This window comes from Sphaerodactylus townsendi, linkage group LG07, assembly GCF_021028975.2.
Source record: "Sphaerodactylus townsendi isolate TG3544 linkage group LG07, MPM_Stown_v2.3, whole genome shotgun sequence".
Lineage (NCBI taxonomy): Eukaryota > Metazoa > Chordata > Lepidosauria > Squamata > Sphaerodactylidae > Sphaerodactylus > Sphaerodactylus townsendi.
The window spans coordinates 45,993,108-46,010,837 of NC_059431.1; the positions used below are offsets into that span (position 1 = coordinate 45,993,108).

General features: G+C 49.8%; 1 long non-coding RNA gene across 10 annotated transcripts in view; it reads right to left on the minus strand.

The window, feature by feature from the left end:
• Positions 1–17,730, minus strand: part of LOC125436591 — a 104,067-nt gene that overhangs the window by 80,034 nt on the left and 6,303 nt on the right. For 7 of the 10 annotated variants that reach the window (XR_007245078.1, XR_007245085.1, XR_007245084.1 and 4 more), the window contains exon 2: positions 729–913. The exons of the other annotated variants lie outside the window; for them this stretch is intronic. This is a non-coding gene — a long non-coding RNA (uncharacterized LOC125436591). The remainder of the gene's footprint in view (positions 1–728; positions 914–17,730) is intronic. 10 annotated transcript variants of the gene reach the window in all.

Below are 17,730 nucleotides of genomic sequence, written 5' to 3' on the forward strand. Positions count from 1 at the left end.
GTCCCTTCCAGTGCTGACCACCTCTCTCAGTGCCAAGCTGGGCTGGCTAGCCTGCTGCTGCTGCTGCTGCTTCCCCCCAACAAATGAGTTTGAAGTCCCATGGGACTCCATTCGCCTTCCTTCAGATGGGACTGGTAACAAGGGCATTATGCCTCCATCCCAGCGGTGTTAACACGACCCATTCGCCCATGTGCCTTTGGAGGCTTTCATTTCCCCAGTCAATGACCCTCTTAACGTTTCCAGACAAATTGATCCAGCCGTGTCCTCCCCGCAGTCGGGAGGGGGACTCGGGCTCCCGAAGTGTCTCGGCAGGATTGCAGACAGACCAAAAGACCAATCGATCATAGATTAGCTATAGGCCGAAGCGTAACCTAAGGAGAATGAATTCTCGGTATCTCTGGTTTCTTGCAGGGTTCCCAAGCATCCCCACAATGCCCTGTAATGGTTTTCCTATGGCATTGCATTATGCACAAGTAAGGAATTGGGTGTCTGTATCTGAGCTGTAAAGAACAATCTAGAGCCGAGATGCGCCCTACGGAAATCAATGGGAATCCCCCCATCGATTTCCGTGTCTGACTTTTGCAGCCAGGCTGAATTGCCTAGAGGGAAGCAGTCGCACCCTCTGACCCGGAAGTGTACTATATATACTGGGAGGGGTGGATTAAAATCTTTTTTTTTTTTTGCTGGTCTTTGACGACCTGGTTAAAGGTTACTAAAAGATCACTGACCTTCCTCCTCATCGCTGGAAGGAGGGGGTTTGAAAGAGGAGGGCATTCTGCACGAGTTCAGAGGCATTCTTATCTTTGCTCTTTTCAGATGTTCTGAAGCTGGCCATGACCTAAGAAGATGCTCCGGGTTCTCAGCTCCAGCACAAAGCTCCCTGGCGCTTTAGAGGCCTTCCGATGAAATTGTCCTTTTTCAAAGGGAAAAAAAGAAGGCCTGTTTTTAAATATTCACGGCCAGTGCAGGCAGCCAACTCCTCCCTGCGAGTTTCAGAGCTCTGCGTTTCTATTTTTGCACAAAACCGGCTGATTTGTCTTAGGCTATTACTGTCTATTACTGCTGGAAGTCTCGGGGAAAGGTGGGAAGCGGCGGATTCTGGCAATCTGCCTAAAGAGAAATCAATGAAACAAATTAATCCTTCGCAGGCTGCAATGACACAGTAATCCATCATTCAGGACTGCTTTTATACACCAAATCACAGAGCAGAGGGAAAAGCCCAGGGGGACATCGCAGACAACAACTTACACCAACACTGGGAAAATACAGAGGGATCCGTTTATTTAAAGAGGATAGATTTCACTTGATTGCCTGCTTCGCCCTATAAAGATTTTTTCCCCTTCCCGGCTGGTGAGAAACCGAGGGGTGAATGACTATATTTTCTGAGGCTCTTTTCCCTCTCTGAGCTGCATCGCCAGACTGTAGAGAGGCAATCTGGGTATGTGCGCGCCCGCGAGCTTTTTAATCAGGACCGCAACAGGGCCGGCTTCAATCCCGCATACCCAAGATCATGTACCCGAGCCTTGTACACTACGGAGCAACTGCCCCTCTCCTCCCCCCTTTTTAAAATTCACATTCACAAACTCTGATCAGCCCCTCTGTTGAGTTCATACACGACAAAAAAAAAAATTAAAAGACCACCCCATTTGCCATGCTTTGACCCCTTGGCGTGAGCAAAAGTTACTAAAAGACCACTAAGCAGACTCTCCTCCCAACCACTGGACACCATTCAGAGTCAAAAATCTTTCCATCATCTGAACGGCACACGTGGGCAACATCTCGTCTTTGTTCCTCAGGAGGATTAATCCAGAATAAACGCCAGTCCCCCTGGAGCCGTAACTAAAGCAGACTGGGGAAAAGTAGGGAAGGCTGCCCCTCCGTTGGGTTGTATGAAGGGGCAGATAAGAAGATGTAACGGAATAATGAACACACAACAAAGTCATCTCCATCTGCAAGGTGTGGCTGTTCTGGGCTGAATCCGGACCTGAAGTCTCTGGAACCATTAGCACGGACTACAAAGGGGGCGAGCTTGTTGGTGCCCCCCCCCCCCGTTCCATCCTGAAGCATCTGAGTGTTCCTCCACATCTAGGAATCACTGCATTCCTTCCCAAAAGTCAGTCCAGTGGCAGTTTACAGACTCTGCATTGATTTGGGCTTGAATTTTCCCTAAACAAGAGTCCAAGAAATGCATCTGACCAAGCCGCAATCCAGCTGTTTGTCTGTAAGGTGCCACGGACCCTTGCCTGCCTTCGCTCGCCTGCCTTGTAGGTTTTGCAACCCGTCTGATCTACCTTAAAAGTCAAAAAAGCGCTTTGATCGTGGCTTTTCAAGTTACCCTTTTGAGGAACTAGCCTGGCAAGGGTGGGAGCGGGGGACAGGGACAGCGCGGACTCCCTTGGAAAGTCCTTGCTGGCTTATTTTGCACACTTCGCCCTAACAAACAAGAGGGATTCTGTGGGACTAAGGGGGATGCTGCAGCTGATGGGGGGGGGGAGTCTCCTGCGGGCAGGGCTGGGCTGAACCAGTCTAAGATTTCAATCTGCTCTGGGTCGCTGGAAAAGACAGTACTGGGTCCCACCTGCAGCAGTGAAACACTGCAGAGACTTATTCCGCAAATGCCAGGTGCTGCTTGTCCTGAAGCTACCCTGAGGATCTTGGTGTCTGTCTCTGCCTAGTGGTAGAACTATCTGAGTTGGGCCAGCTGGGTCTTAGCTCTAAAATCGGACCCATGGAGTGGCATTCAAACAACTGGGAATTTGCAGAGGTGCTAATTTCAGTGGGGCATAGGCCCCTTCCGCACATGCAAAATAATGCACTTTCAATCCACTTTCACAATTGTTTGCAAGCGGATTTTGCTATTCTGCACACTAAAATCCAGCTGCAAAGTGAATTGAAAGCGTATTATTTTGCATGTGCAGAAGAGGCCCAAGAGCTGTAAAAATAGCTGGGAGAATTCAAGTGGGGGTCTGTTTCTACCCCCTTACAAACTGGATCACCTTACTAGAGTCCTTGCCAGTGGATTTTGCTATTTCACATAGTGAAATCCAGCTGCAAAGTGCATCACGTGAAAGGTCCTGGACCAGCTGTTTTGTGCATCTGTGATCCAGATCCTTCACATGCTTACTGAGACATGTCCCCAGCACAGATTTGAGTCAGTTATTTCCTAATGACCAAAAGGCAAAGCACATGTTGCAGTTCCAAAACAAAGAGATGACCACACCTCTCCAATTCTCATTCAAGACCCCTTGCACCTTGAAGACCACTGTGGGACTTGCTTCCAAGTAAAGAAGCTTCAGGCCAGACAGCCTTTGTGGCGTTCTACCCTGATATGCTATAGTACTGCTAAAAATCATCCTGTTGTTAAAAAAAAAAACCTCTTTGACCTTACAACACCAGGCAAGACACCTTTAGCAGGAAATGTTTAGGAGCCAGGTGGCCTTTTCTTATTGAAGGCAATGCAGCTTCTCTAGAGTCAGCAATATGGGACATCACAATCCCTCATCCTACTATTTCCTAGGAACGGAAGAACCCTGCTTGAAATGGCAAAAGGCAAAACTGATGAAAATCTTCAACTTGGGAGTGAAAATCCAAGGCCCAGGAAACCCTGTAGCGTTTGTCTATAAAGCAGCCAGTCTTGAGAGAGCAGAGTAGGGAACACCTATTCGCCTGCTAGCAAGAATGTGTGATTGACTTCATAGGGCTGCTTCCACTTCTGAGACAATCTGTCAAAGTCCCGGAGAGGCAGAGTCCCTTCAACAGTCAAGGTTTGTGAGAGGAGAGGAGGTCACTTTAGGGCTGCTCCTAGCAGGAACTCCAAGTGTCCAGAGACTGAGCAGCAAATCCCTCCCTGAAGTTCCTCTGTCTTTTATCACATATGGCCTATACTAAAGGAAGTGTTGTTGTGGAGGACAGTTTTGTTTTCTAAAGAGTGGGGTACTGAAGCAAAATAGAACAGAAGTCAAGTGGTGCAACGGAGACTAATAACATGTACTTCAGCATGAGTTTTCCTGAGCCAGAGCTCACTGCCTCAGCGAGATTCACCTTAGAAGCTGCTGAATTCAGTTCTTTCTTTGTATGCTCAAAAGCCCTGTTTAAATACAGTCCTCTGACTGTTCCAAAGCAGATCCTGGTATTCAAAAGAGGTTCCAGGGCTAACCCTTGGTTCAATTCACAACATAACTTTAATCTCATTTGAGAGTCAGCATGTGAAGTAGTCGGAGTGTTGGACTAGAATCTGGGAGAGCCAGGTCTGAGTGTCGTGAAAGCTGGCTGGCTGACCTCGGGCCAGTCACACATTGTCAGCTTTGTCTACCTCACAGGGTTGTTGTGAAAATAAAATTAAGGAGAGGAGATGATGTAAGGCATTTTGGGCCCCATTGGGGAGAAAAGTGGGATATAAATGCACTAAATAAATAAATCATTTTATCACTTATATGATGATGATAGCCTTTATTGGCATTCCAAAATACAATAAATACAATAAAACAATAAATACAATAAAACAATAAAACAATTGTCCATGAAAGACAGATAGTTACAGCAGCCATTCAGAGTCTCATCAAAAGTTTAGTCCAAATGGACTTATCAATTATCACTTATATTAAACATCTGTTTTTAAAAGACTTTAATATTAATTAAGACTAAGTCACCATGCTTACTCAGATGTCAGAGTCACTGAGGTCCACCAGATTTAAACTCTGTGCATGTGTATATGCACTTGCCAGCACTGCTATCTGGGCAGCTGCCAATGACCACTGATTAATAACTTGGTGGGGGGAAAAGTCATAAGCATCACTAAAAGGCAGAAGTAGACTAAAAACAGGAAAATAATGAATTAAAGTGGCTGTTGCAGGCTTTCCTAGCTGTGCGGTCAGGGTCTGGTAGTTTTAGCTCCTAATTTTTCACCCACTATGGTTGGCATCTTCAGAGGCATGTCACAGTAAGATGTGTTTCTCTCTGTGGCACTGTGTGAAGTGTTTTGTGCAATTGGGTATTTGTTTTGTCCATTTCTGAGGTGGAGGGGGATGAGGTGCATTGGCATATGTCTGAGTGCAGTTCATTTGCAATTTCATTTGTACGTGTATGTCTTCATCCCGCTCTCACCTCAGAGGTGGACAAAGCAAACACTCAACTACACAGAACACACTGTGCCATGAAGAGAAACGCATTTTACCAGTGAAGTGTCTCTGAATATGCCAGCCATAGATGTGGGTTGAACATTAGACGCTAAAACAGCCACACAGGCCGAAAAACCCGCAACAGCCAGTTTAGTTTTGGCTATGAAAGCCTTCAGTAAGTTCAAGATTTGGGGGCAATTTTTAAGACGCGCAAAGACAATGGCTGGAGTGGGATCAGACTGAGACCACATTTCTTCTTAATGATTCCTAACACTTCCAAGCAGTGTAATTCCGAAGTCACTGTTGCCTCATCCTGGCTCTTATTAGCAACCTCCTCCACCTTTTTCCCCTTGAATGCATTCTCATAATTTCTATTATGATGAATAACATTGGCAGAAGCAACCATGATTTTTAAAAGATGTATATTTTTTTCTTTTTAAAAAATTTAAACCCCATCATCTCCACTTTTAACTAATGTTTGATGTGCCTGGGAAGCAAATTCCACCAGTTCGAGGCAGTCTTCAATGTGTCTGTGATGTCCTGGCTAGGCATGGAGACAGTGACACTAAGAAGGTGCTTTTGGTTAATGGGCAGCCTTGGCACAATAAACTGGACACACAGATTATAATACAACAGGCCAAAAGAAGGCAGTGCAGGCGGTGGACACTGGTGATGTGTTGTTAGCAGATGGGCCTTTAGTTCTTCCCTACTGAAGGTTCCCTTCCCTAGCCCCACCCTTATAAAAGCATGATTGCTGCTCCCAAGATTTTGTGCCTGGAATCAAATGCTGGCCTGTATGTAAAATCTTGGAATCTTTGTCAACCAGCTCACAAAGGTTTTGGGAAAGCAAATGTCTACTGGCCATAAAAAACTTTAACCCTTAAAATGCAAGATGGATAGCATACTCACAATAGCCTGTTTTCTCTTACATACATTCTGCTAGGGCAGGGCAGCATAAAGCAGAGATATAAGGGACCCAGTTCTCTGAGCCTATTCCTCACCCCCATGTCTGCATCCTCTCTGGACCCCTTGCTCCTGTCGCAGTAGGGACAGAGTTGTGGCAAACCAAGAATGCTTGGGGACAAAGCCTTCCTCCCTTTCCCATGTACTTCAGCAGTTGTCACTCCAACTCTTACTCCTTCCCTTGGTAATGTTTGACTGGGTCTAGGGTTGCCAGCTGGCCTGGCAACAAATGACCTGCCCCTTTAATAGAAGCTTAGTGAATCCAGTTTCCCAGGTGGTGTTGTTTACCTCTGTGCCAAGAAAAGTTTCCCTGCTGCTCATTTCTACACATTAAGCCTCTATTAAAGGGGCCAAGTGGTAACCCCATTGGGTCCCTCACTGTCCTCCATAGCTATCACTGCAAACCACAAGCCCACCCCACCACTTACCTCTGTGTTATTTTTGAGTAACACAGAAGGCATTTCCTAGTGCATGATGAGCATGACTAAGCATCTTTTCTGGGGGGGAAATATACTGATAATCCAGACACAGACTTTGTTAGTTTTAACAACTGTCACCTTATTATTCAATGAATAATCAGAATTTGTTATTCAATTCAAAATCAGAATTTGTCCTTAAGAGATCAGGGTTCCAGTCCCTGTGTTTTGTTTTTATTACATCACAAAATGTAACTCAGTACTTGTACTAAAATAAGACTTCTTATCAGCCTGAGACTCTGAAAGAATGATCAACCTGAATACCTAAAAGAGTACCTTCAAAGATGCGCAAAGTGCACTGCCCTGCTCACACCACATACCTGGAATACAGCCCTTCTCATTCATAGGACCTAGAGCCCAGGTCACCATTTTGAGAGCAGTCTTGAGAAGACTGTTGCTAAAAGCACCTTTAAAAGTTGCATAGAGCAAGAATGTGCAATTTTCTCCATTGGCCAGGGTCGAAGTAGTAGCTCTTGGCAGAATCGAGTCCTACTGCACATGTATCACAAGATCCCTTCTTTATGCCTAGTGAATTAAGCTCTTGCTTGCAAAGATCTTGTATTACAACATATGCAATAACTCAAGAAGGATTATTTCATCAAGAAACGGGTATAAGTTGTTAAGATAAAGTCTTATTGTTTCAGGAGTCCATTCAGGGGCTGGCGGTGGGAGTCTATTGCAGGGGCTGTACTGCACTTTAGCCCTGATCCACTGTGTCTTTTTCTACTTTTTCTCTTGGGGGTGTGGGCTTGGTTGAATCTGGCCTTAGCAGCCCTCATCCACAAGGTATTCACATTTTCCCTTCCTTTGAAGAGCTGCTTAATGCAAGGACTTGGAGAAGCTTTGGGGGTCAGGAGAAGAATGCTAATTGGGACGGCCTAATTGCTTCAAGAAGCCAGGCGAGCTTGGCCTGTTCCTAATAAAAGGAAGAAGAGGCAGGGACTTCAATCCCAGAAAAGCGAGGGACTCCGGGAGTTTCCAGAGGGTAACCAAATGACTTCACCTAGCCCTTTATCCCCCACAGATGACATCTTGAGGGAAAGCAGACTCTCGCCAGACTCCAGAGTCATAAATTGGCTATGGCTGTGGCTAGTAAATCTGGATTGATTTAAAAAGGCTTTTTCATCCCCCAATCAAATGAAGTCACCGTTAATTAGATGTTTTCTGTTAACAGTGTCACTCTTGCCCATCTTACCTGCTCTCACACACACACCCCTTATTGTAACATCTGGCCCAGCACTTTGCCTTTATTGTGGAGGGTGGGGAGACGGGAAGATGGGGAATCTTTTGGCTGAATTACCACAGTCTCTCCAGCTCCTCTCTGGAAAAGTGCCCCTTACACAAAGATCTGGATTTATCCTTTTCTTCCACACTATCACTAACATCATTTTTTTGTAAAAGTTTCCTCTGGAAGTATGTACTGGAAAGGGAAGGGAACAAGCAGTTTTATTTCCCTTAAACCAGAGGTGTTGTTAAAAGGATCATTTAAGGAGAACCTACTCAGCTTTATGTATTTTTAAGAATAGAATCCAGATGCCATCCTCTAACTGGGCATCAAGGTGCTAACAAATTAATATAGACCCTACACCCAATTAAACTCAAACCTCAGTCCTAGTTATTTCAGCAATGCTTAAGCAGAGGAAGTGTGTACAGGCTCTCGCTCATACAGTCCCAGAGCTGATTCGGACTGGGATTTCCCAGCCGTCAGAGGGTAAGGGTATGGAAAGAAGGGCTTTCCCAGGCTTATACTGCAGCCACCTGGCAAATTTTGAACTGGTTGGTTAATGAGAGAGGTGGAGGCTGACTAAGTGGGGGGGGGTGGCTTTAAGGAGCCGCTGAACAGCAGGTTGGAAATACCTGGGTCTCTCTGGACTCCTGCAAGCCAATCATGGATGGACTGGTTTTAAATGGGGTTTTACTTTCTAAAAACACAAAAAGAATGCAAACTCCAGATGGTACTATAGACTATCTTCTGCTCCCCCAGATTAATATTATTTCTCCACTCTCTTAAAGTGTGATAGGAGTTTGTGTGCTTGTTTGTTTCAAAAGCTCCTAAAATGTCCTGTAAAGATCTGCACCCTAGTCTTGAAAGTCTACTCCCCCTCTTGTTTGGAGAAGGCCAGGTTGAAAAAAGCCTGGTCAGTTAATTAGCATGAAAGATTCCCTCCTTTACAGAAGAGGGGAAGGTGGCCACACACTTAACTGGGAGAAAGACTCAGCAACTTTGAAGACACCAGCTTTGGGGGGGGGGGACCTGACGGGGCTACATTAGCCAGCAAACTCACTATGTTGAAAAATGGGCCTCCTATCTAAAGAGATTCTCTCAAGCATTTGTGGTTGCTAAAAAAGTGTGGAATGCATACTGGTGGATCATGTACGCCTTCACCTTGCCTTTGTGCTCCACCCAAGCAAAAGAGCACACAGAAAGGGAGCAGAGGAAACTCTTTCCTGGCCGAGAGGAGCTTCAACAGTTGTCTTTCCGCCTGTTTGTTAAAGGTACAGAAGCCTAGGAAAGACAGAAGGAAAGAAATCTATGAAGGTGGGGAAAAGGAGGAAGGAAGGGGGGCAGAGAAAGAAAGGAGAGGGCAGGAAACTGGAATCCCTGATATTGTGAAACCAGTTCAGAGGTTTAACCCCAGATGCAGGTGGCTAGTGGGTAGTTTTTGAAAAGAACACAATGAAAGGTGAAGGGGTCAGCCACCCATGACTGATTATCTATGTCAAGGGGGGAAGCACTCTGCACATGATCAGAAAAGCTGGTCTGGCCCTCCCAAACATCACCCAAGATTTCAGTCCGGTATCTGGAGGAGCTGCAGAGAGCTTTGGTTTTTTGTGCTCTGACCAAAGGGGAGGGGGCGCTTTTAAAGGCTACTCTTCAGCCCTCCTTGCTTCTTTGGGGGCGGGCCGCAGTAGCTTCAGCTCTCCACTATGAGGAAGAGATACTCCTTTGGAAGCGGAGACAGGAAAGAGCACCGGGAAGGCTCCCCACACAGGTAGAGACACACCTTTCCCGCTCGCCTGCCTTCCTGGCTCTGCTGCGTGCGGCCCCCAGCCCTAGGCAGCCCCGAGGTCCCAGGTGGAGCTCGCAGGATTCAATGTTCCCGGACAAACCCAGCCCCCTTGCGGACTGCCTGCACATCCAGCCGAGCCTCTTGCCGGGGCCTCTGGCCAAAGCCATCGACTGGGGTGGTTCGTTAGCCAGAAGAGGGATGGCACGTAGGCAAAGGTGAGAGCTGCTTGCAGCCAAACCACCCGATTCCGTGCACGTTTGCTTGGAAGTCAACCCCACTGAGATCAGCAAGACTTCCTGATCAGCCAGGGTGCGTCGGAAGGAAGGGAGCAGGCCTTCTTCGGTAGCTAGGCACCGGCCCCCAGGCCTGCCTCTTCGATGTCGGCCCTGGCCTCTCGGTTTCACTCGCCGCCCGCCGCCAGGGCCAAAGAGCTCCGCTAGTCGGAGAGAAGGGGGGAAGTTCGGAAACATGCTTGATTCCTTTCATAAAGTCTCCTTTTGCGCGCTGCTCCATCTTCGCGCTCTGCCCCTGGCTCTTTTAACAAGTTCCCATCTAACTGTGCCTGCCCTATGACGACCTGCAAACGAGCCCAGAAATTCGAGTCACTTGGCTTGCAAGAGCTATAACCCCAATATACACCTGGACAAGCACAGATCCCTCACCTTAGACCTCCCGGGGCCTTTCTGCTCCGAGCAGCGCCGCTCCCTCCTCCTCCTCCTCCCTCACCTTCTTCTATAACGAGGTGGTTCTCTCGTTAATAAATCTGGACTTAAAGCTGTCCGCCTGAAACACAGCCCGCATCCAGGAAGCAGTTCAGCCGGACGACTGGACTCAGATTGGGGACTTTAATGCCCCAAGCTAAGAACCACCCCGGTTCCATTGCTCAGCGGAGCAGGTACTTTCTTCGTGGCACTCGCGCCTTCCATCAGCACCCGCCACTCACGAGTATTCCAGTAACTGGTGGTCGGGAAACAAACCTATTTGCACAAACTGTTACAAAGGCTTCACTTCAAAGTAATCTGGTGTCGATTAGGTAGATGCTTTTTCACTGGAATCAATGAACATTGGTTCTGAAACAAAGACCAAGCTAATGTACCGTAAAGTAACACAGAGAGAAGGGAGAGAATTAGGACTTTAGGGGGTTCCAGGGAGTGATTAAGCTGGCTTAACTCACAGGTGCCAAGCCGGTGCACGTGGCCCCGGGGAAATGGCAAGGGGAGGGGAGGGAGAAAACCAAGGTGTGACTTCTCTTTCCATCCCAGCCGTTTCCCGTTAACTCCAAATCGAGTCCCATTTTATTCAGTGGGTCTTCCTTCTCAGTTCACAGTGATCTCTTTGTTTTAGAATACATATTTTCAAATGAAAAAAAGGGTCCAGGAAAAGGATGCTCAATCTGAGTGGGGCAGGCTCAATCAGAAATTAATCCAAGCGCACCTTTGGCCAACAGGAGAGAGAATTTCTGCCCGTGGAAAGGGAGTGGAGGGTGCCCTTCAAGCGAGAGGCTAAACTGGCCATTCCCTCGAGGAGAGAAGCCAGCCGAGGCGCTCAGTGGTCCTGGTGCCAATGTCGGGAATCGAGACTCGGCTGTCTCCAGGTCCTCCCCCACCAACCAAAGCCTCCTGCTGGAGTTGTCTCAGGCTCCCCCAGAGATTGTGCGAAACGCGATGCTCAGGCGCGCATTGCCTAAGAAATCTGAGACCGCTCCAGACACCCAACGCCCAGCTCAGGTCTGTGGCGGCCGTCGGCGCCCAGAGTTGTCCGTCCTGAAACTCTCTCCACTGAGTCTACTTGCGAGTCTAAAGGCTGTCCAGTTATAAACCACTTCCTCCAAAGTACTCTTGTGTCCTTTGTCCAAGCCCACTCCAAATTACAACCCCATCCCATCCATGTTGGCTCAAGAGAAAATCCACTGCGTTCTTATGGGATTTACTCCCAAGATAACAAGCCTTCGGCCTGTTTCTCGGCACCCTTGCTTGGGAAGTAAGTCATTTAGTGAAGAAGGCTTCCAAGGACAGTTGCAATAGATTTTAGCCTAGACTAGAGCAAACCTGTAGCCATGTGTCTGGGATTGTGTCCCACTGCGTTTAGCTGGGTTGACTTGCCAGCAGTCAGAAAAGTATCGTCTCGCCTTCAGCGAAGGAAATCCGGAAGGGTTCACAAATAGACTTACTCCCCAGAAAATGCCTATCCGCTCGCAAGCTGACCTCTGGCAGAGCAACTGCAAATTCTCCAGATGAAGCGTGTGGAGGATGGCTCCCTTGCAGGGGGAGAGCAAATTTTGTTTCTGTGCTCCTTTTTCATTGAGTGGATCTGGGAGACACGTCGATTAACATTCCAGGGCTGTAACTGAAGCACCTACAATCTACTTCTCTGCATTCAAGAATAGGGATTAATTGCTGTCTGGAAATAGTATCCTGCGTTTCCACAGCCTCAAAGGAAAGCGAAATGGCCGAAAGGTTTCTTTTGATTATTACCTTGGACCTGTGGCCAGCGCAGGGTTTGTTTTCGCGCTTGGTCATAACCAAATATTAAAAGACGAGAATTCCGACATTCCGAGTCCCAGCCCGTGTGTGCGCTTGAGCTGATGGGGTTTAATTGCGTCCACGCCTGTATAGGAGAAGATATCTGACAGAAATGCCTTGTCACTACAGCCTTGCTATGCCGTCTTGAGTATCGAACTGAGAGGGGAAAGATTGGAGGGAGAGTTTAGTAAGGTCCACAGACAAGACAGTGGGTTAAATGTGTTGCGTCTTGTGCTTTGGTTGGACAAGATAAGAGAGACCAGAGGGCCAACGAGGGGATTTAACCCCTTTGCTCAAGTTGTGCACCCCGGAACAGGTGAGTTACAAGAAAGCGTGATTCTCACATACTTACCTGTGCGCACCTTTGGAGAGCAGCCTTTCTGCCCAGGTGGATAGCGGTCAAATAAATTTATCAAAGAATACGCGAAATACTCCTCACTCTTGGAGTGTTTACTGAAGCTTCCCTTTGCAGAGACCATCCGAATTGAATGAACTCTTCTGGGGAAGCTGAAGATAGGAAGAGATGCCAGCATTGGGGTTCAGACACCCAATCTCATCCGTGTCCAGAATAACTTTCCAAAACTGCCTCCCCCCCCCCTCCACCCACCATCTATTAATTCTTCCTCCTTAAAACCAGTGAGTCTGTTTTGGAGAGGAAGGGTGGGTTTTGGGGTACAAGCTTGCTATTTCTGCAGCCTTAGGGAGATACAGAGACCCTAGATGTACGCAGTGCGTTGCAGCCCAGGCGGCCGCCAGTGAAAAGCCTCCAGGGCTCCGGAAATGGGGCACTCTGGCTGCAGTTTAAGAACTCCCCCCCCCAAAAAAAAACCACCCTTTTCGGGTGCCCCAGCTCCGCTGCTTCTCCGCACTTGCGGTTTCATCGTAAGTGGTGGTTATTTGACCCCAGCTCTTGCTCCAATGGAGCTCAGAGCACCGCAGCCCTGTGAGGTAGGCTGCCCTGAAAAAGGCTATCAACAATTCTGCTCCTAGGCCAGTATTTACTCTCCGTACAAACCCGCGCACACAGAACTTCTATCACCTCGAGGGCTGCATGCATTGGTCTCCCCCTACCTCAAAAACCCAGCCCCTTACGCCCGTGCCCGGAAATTGTTTGGGAAGCAGCGGTAACCCCCAGCGCTTTCCGCAGAGACAGATCCAGCCAGCCACACGTATGTTTTCTGCGAAGAAGCCACTTCTGAATGCGCTTCTGAGACAAGAGATGCCATCTCACTCGGGGTGGGGGGGTGGGGGTGTTTCTTTAAGGTACATTAAAGGATCATTGCAGTCTCCCTGTGAAGTCATTACGCCTTTATCCCCACCAATTAACCACACCTCACAGGACTGCTATTAACAGCTACATCGAGCTTAAAAGTGAGGGATCCCGTTTCAGAGAGATGTCATGATCTCGCTCAGGAAATCCCAGCAGGCTGCCAAAGGGGGAAAAACGGAACTCTCGGTTCCAGCTCTCGGCCTTAACAAGACTCCCCCAAACCAGATAAGGAAAGGGGGGGGGGATCAGAGAAGGCTGAATGTTCAGGGATGGAGGCAGCGTGAGGAAATTGTGGGGAGGCAATATTTTTGGCTGAAGCTACAAAGCTCCTTGATTTAAAAAAAAAAGGACCCCAGCGCTCAGGCGGGGGGGGGGGGGACACCCTCCTCAAATCCACAGTAGAATTGTAAGTTGGATGCAGCGTTCTTTTAAGAAGGGAATGAGCGCCCAAAGGCAGGTGGTGCCCCTGACCTTCCCCGGGCCTCTTGGGTTGTTTTTGTGTCCCCCTTAAAAGAATTCTCCTTGACACTCCCTCGCGCCGATTCCATTGCAAAGAAGCACAAGAGGTGATTCAGGATCACAGCCTCAGGAAAGGAGGCTGGGGGGAAGTGGGAGAGTTTGGGTAGAAAGAGACCCACGTTGGTCCCTTTCAAATCTGGCGCAGGAAGGAGTTTTGAAATGGCGAGAGGGATTTTCCACCTTCAACGCCAGAAGGAAAGGGGAAGGTGGGTGGGAGACGCCCAGCAGAGAGCCACGGGGCCGCTTGGACAGAAAAAAGAGTCCCGTTTCCTTTCTCTTCCACAAGACTCCACGTAGGGAAACTTCTCCGCTGCCAGCAGTTCCTATATTTCTTTGTTTTCCAACCAGCTAGTCTCTCATCTTCTGGCTGGGATGCATCCCTGCCCAAAAGCCGTCTCTCTGCCTTAGGAGAGTGGCTCCACCGATTCCCCTGCCTACCTGCGGGTGGGTTGGCTCGGGCAATTTTACATATACCGAACCCTGGGTCCCGCCGGGGCCTTTAAACAAATAGTTACATCAAAAGCCACGCCGGAACCCCTATTTCTTTTTCTTCCTCTTCTTCTTCTCTCCCTCCCTTAAATGAAGCGGATATAATTTTCAATATCTGGAACACCAAGTTTAACTAGCCAAAAGGAGATTAATTTTCGGAATAATCCAATTAAAAGCTTTCTAAACTAATCTTTTGGGGTGGGGAAAGAAACGGGGGGGGGATAGCCTAGAGGAAAGAAATGGACGTATGGCCCTGCTGAATGGCGGAGTGGGCTCCCATCCATCCCTCCAAACGCAGCACCTGAAACTGACCTCTGCCAGACATCCCACCTTTCCCCCATCCAACTGAGCCGAAGCACAGCCACTGAAATGCGGATTTGCACCCGCTCTCCCTAACGCAGGCATTAAAGCAAGGGACCCAGGCTTAATTGACTCGTGGATCAAACCGTCCGCTTGTGTTGTCTTCGGGGTGGGTTTCCTTAGGAAGTTGCCGCTGTGGGGACGCTGATAATCGAGCGTCGTTCCTCGCAGCCTCCGAAAAATCATAACGGGGAAGGGAGTTCGCCTGCTTACAAACCCCTTGGACTTTTTTCAAGTGCTAATAGATTTATGGTCTCTCTCTCTCTTTCCTGCTCTCTCTCTCTCTCTCTCTTTCCCCAATGCCCATCCACAGTAATTAGCACATATGTTCTAAATAGATGATAGTTTTGTGAGCAATAAAGCAATTACCCATCGGTGAAGCTGACAGTTCCTCCAACTAAACTCCAACCAGCAGCTAATTGGAAAAGTCATTTCAGCTCCATTGTCTGCAATTAGTCTTCTAAACTACTACACCCCAACTAGCTGGGCTGAGGTTTATTTATTCATTGCCATTTGCATGAAACAAACGGTCACCGGATCGGGCTGCGACTGCTGGAGAGCGCGGATCAGGTTTTCTGCGTCCCTGGGGCCGCCTTTGATGCCTGCCTCGCCTGGTCCGCGTGGGCTCCCATGCCCTCCACCCGGATCTCTTTCGCTTCCCAGCGAGGCTCCCAAACATTTGCCCCTTCTGCTGCCGCCGCCGCCGCTTGTTAAAACCATCTCTCCCGGACCTTCCAGGAACCACGGTCACTTTCGCCAAACCGAGGCTGCTTAAAGGCTGCCTGGCTGCTGGCAGGATTTCTGTCGCCCCCTCCCCACTCCTCAACTTTAACTCTGCATTGGGGGATAACTTCGGAGGACTTCGCGCAGTGCATGAAAGCAAAATCAATTCGAGGGTTCGGCTGAATACCTCGCTTCCCTTAAGTGACCACAGCAAGATTGGAGTCCAAGCCCTCACCCGCCCGTCTGGGGAGGGGGGCTTACGGGACGGGGACAGAAGAGGCGCTGGGCCCCTTCGCCTGCAACTGGAGACAGACTGCAGAGGCTGGGAAGGGGGTTCCGGCCGGCGGAGTGGAAGCAATGCGTTAAAGACTGGTTTGACGCCCCAGCGGAGCTCCATAATGTCTCTGGACCGGGCTCCTTCTAGTTAATTTAATCGGCGACGCCCTGCCTCGAGTCCGGCGGATCAGGGCGGGAGGGCAGCGGTCCGTTTGGCTCTGCCAGAGGCAGAGGCTCTTCGGTGGCGGAGGAGGCTTCAGTCAGTCCCCCCATCTACCCCGTGGGTCCTGGGAGGCTGGGGGAGATTTATGGGGTTGGGATGAGAACGGGTAGCCGTGGCAACGCCGTCTCTCTCCGAAGGCATCTCTAGCATCCCTGGGCCCAGGGCTGCAAGGTGGCTCTTGCTGGGGGACGGGGCAGGGAGGTGGGGGTGCGGCCCGAGGCACTGAAAGACGGATGCCAAAAGTGCCTGGTCTCCCACAATCCCAGACTACGTAGCTGGTAGTGAGTCCCATTAACTCGAATGGGATTCGTGCCTCGCGCCTGAGAACTAAATGAACCCAGAATGTAGGCGCAGAAAAGAGGCATCCGAATATCTGGGCCCGAGGAAGAGGGGGCTGAAGCGATCTTCCACGTTAGCGGGGATTGGCCGGGGCTCCTGGACGGCAAGAGAGGCTGAGGGAGGCCGCCTGCGAAGGATCCCGTCCTTTCCCTGCCCAGCGGCTTGGGGCTTGCAAAAGTCAGGGCAGCTGCAAGAATCACTGGAAAACAAGGGAATCCCCAGAGATTCCCTTGTTAGGCTCTCCCAGGTTTGAGGAGAGGCAGGCAGAGGTTTGGACAAAACGAATAAAGGCAGACCCAAGAGGCTCTGCGGGAGAAGGGGGGAGTCCAGCATCGGACTGATGGTCTGAATGGCAAAGGAAGAGGCGAAGGGACCCCCGGAGACCTGCGCCTCTCTTGGGCCTCCCTGCTTTTCTCCAGGAGGAGACTGCCCCGGCCTCGCAGCACTCCTCCACGCCACTGAGGCCTGGCTGAGGCCTTGGGGCAACCAGAGAGCGCAATCCCGTCCCCTCCTTCGAGAGTCGCGGCATTTTCCTCTCTCTCTCTCTCTCTCTCTCTCTCTCTCTGTATGAAGAGCGATTAGATGGCGCCTATTCAAAGCTGCTGATCCAGAGAGAAAAGAGAAGTAGATAAAAGGCGATTTCAAGTGACCTCTTGGTCCCTTTCACACCAACCTGAGCCCCCAGAATAGCCGAGGATCAGATGGGACAAAAGGCCCTTCTACTTCCCCCTTTCAACTTCAGAAGCCTCCGTGCCCGGGGCTCACAATAAAAGGGATCCCTCTTCTCCCTCCCCACCCCGCCTGGGCCAGCCTCGCGCCGTTCAGGAGGCTTGTAGGGCAGCCCCCCCCCCACCGCACCCCCCCCCACCGCACCCCGTTGCAGCGGTCTCAGCTGGAGCGCTTAGTTTCTCTGGCCTTCAAACAGGCCCCTAAAAAGCAGCTCTCCCCCGCCCGCTCTTGAGCTGCCTGCCAGCCCAGGCCTGTAATAAACATATCTCGGCCCTGACAGATTTAAGGGAAAAGCCAGGCTTATGACTTCTACCCAGCTCGGCTGAGCTCCGGCTGACCCCAGGCCCCGTCCCCGGCATCACTGGCCGCGCAGCGCCCCCTTTTTGCGCCAGCTGAGCGCCGAAGCCAGGCAGAGGAGGGGTGGGGACGACTGTTTGGCGGACTTGGTTGCATCCCGGGGAGAAGAGAGCCCGCTTGGGGCGCTTCTCACGGGCTGCGTCCAAAAGAGGGAGCTGTGGCGGTTCTGGGAAACCAGCCGACAAGCTGGAAGGGCCCTCCCAGCCTGCAGCACCGTTGCAGCCGAGCTCTTGGGAATGTCAACCGGCCCAGGGCCAGCATGCCAGGCTCGGTCTGGCGTGTGGGAAAACAGGGGGGTCCCATCCCCCCCACACACACTTTCTGTAGCTTCCAATCGCATTTCTCTTGCCCCCCTC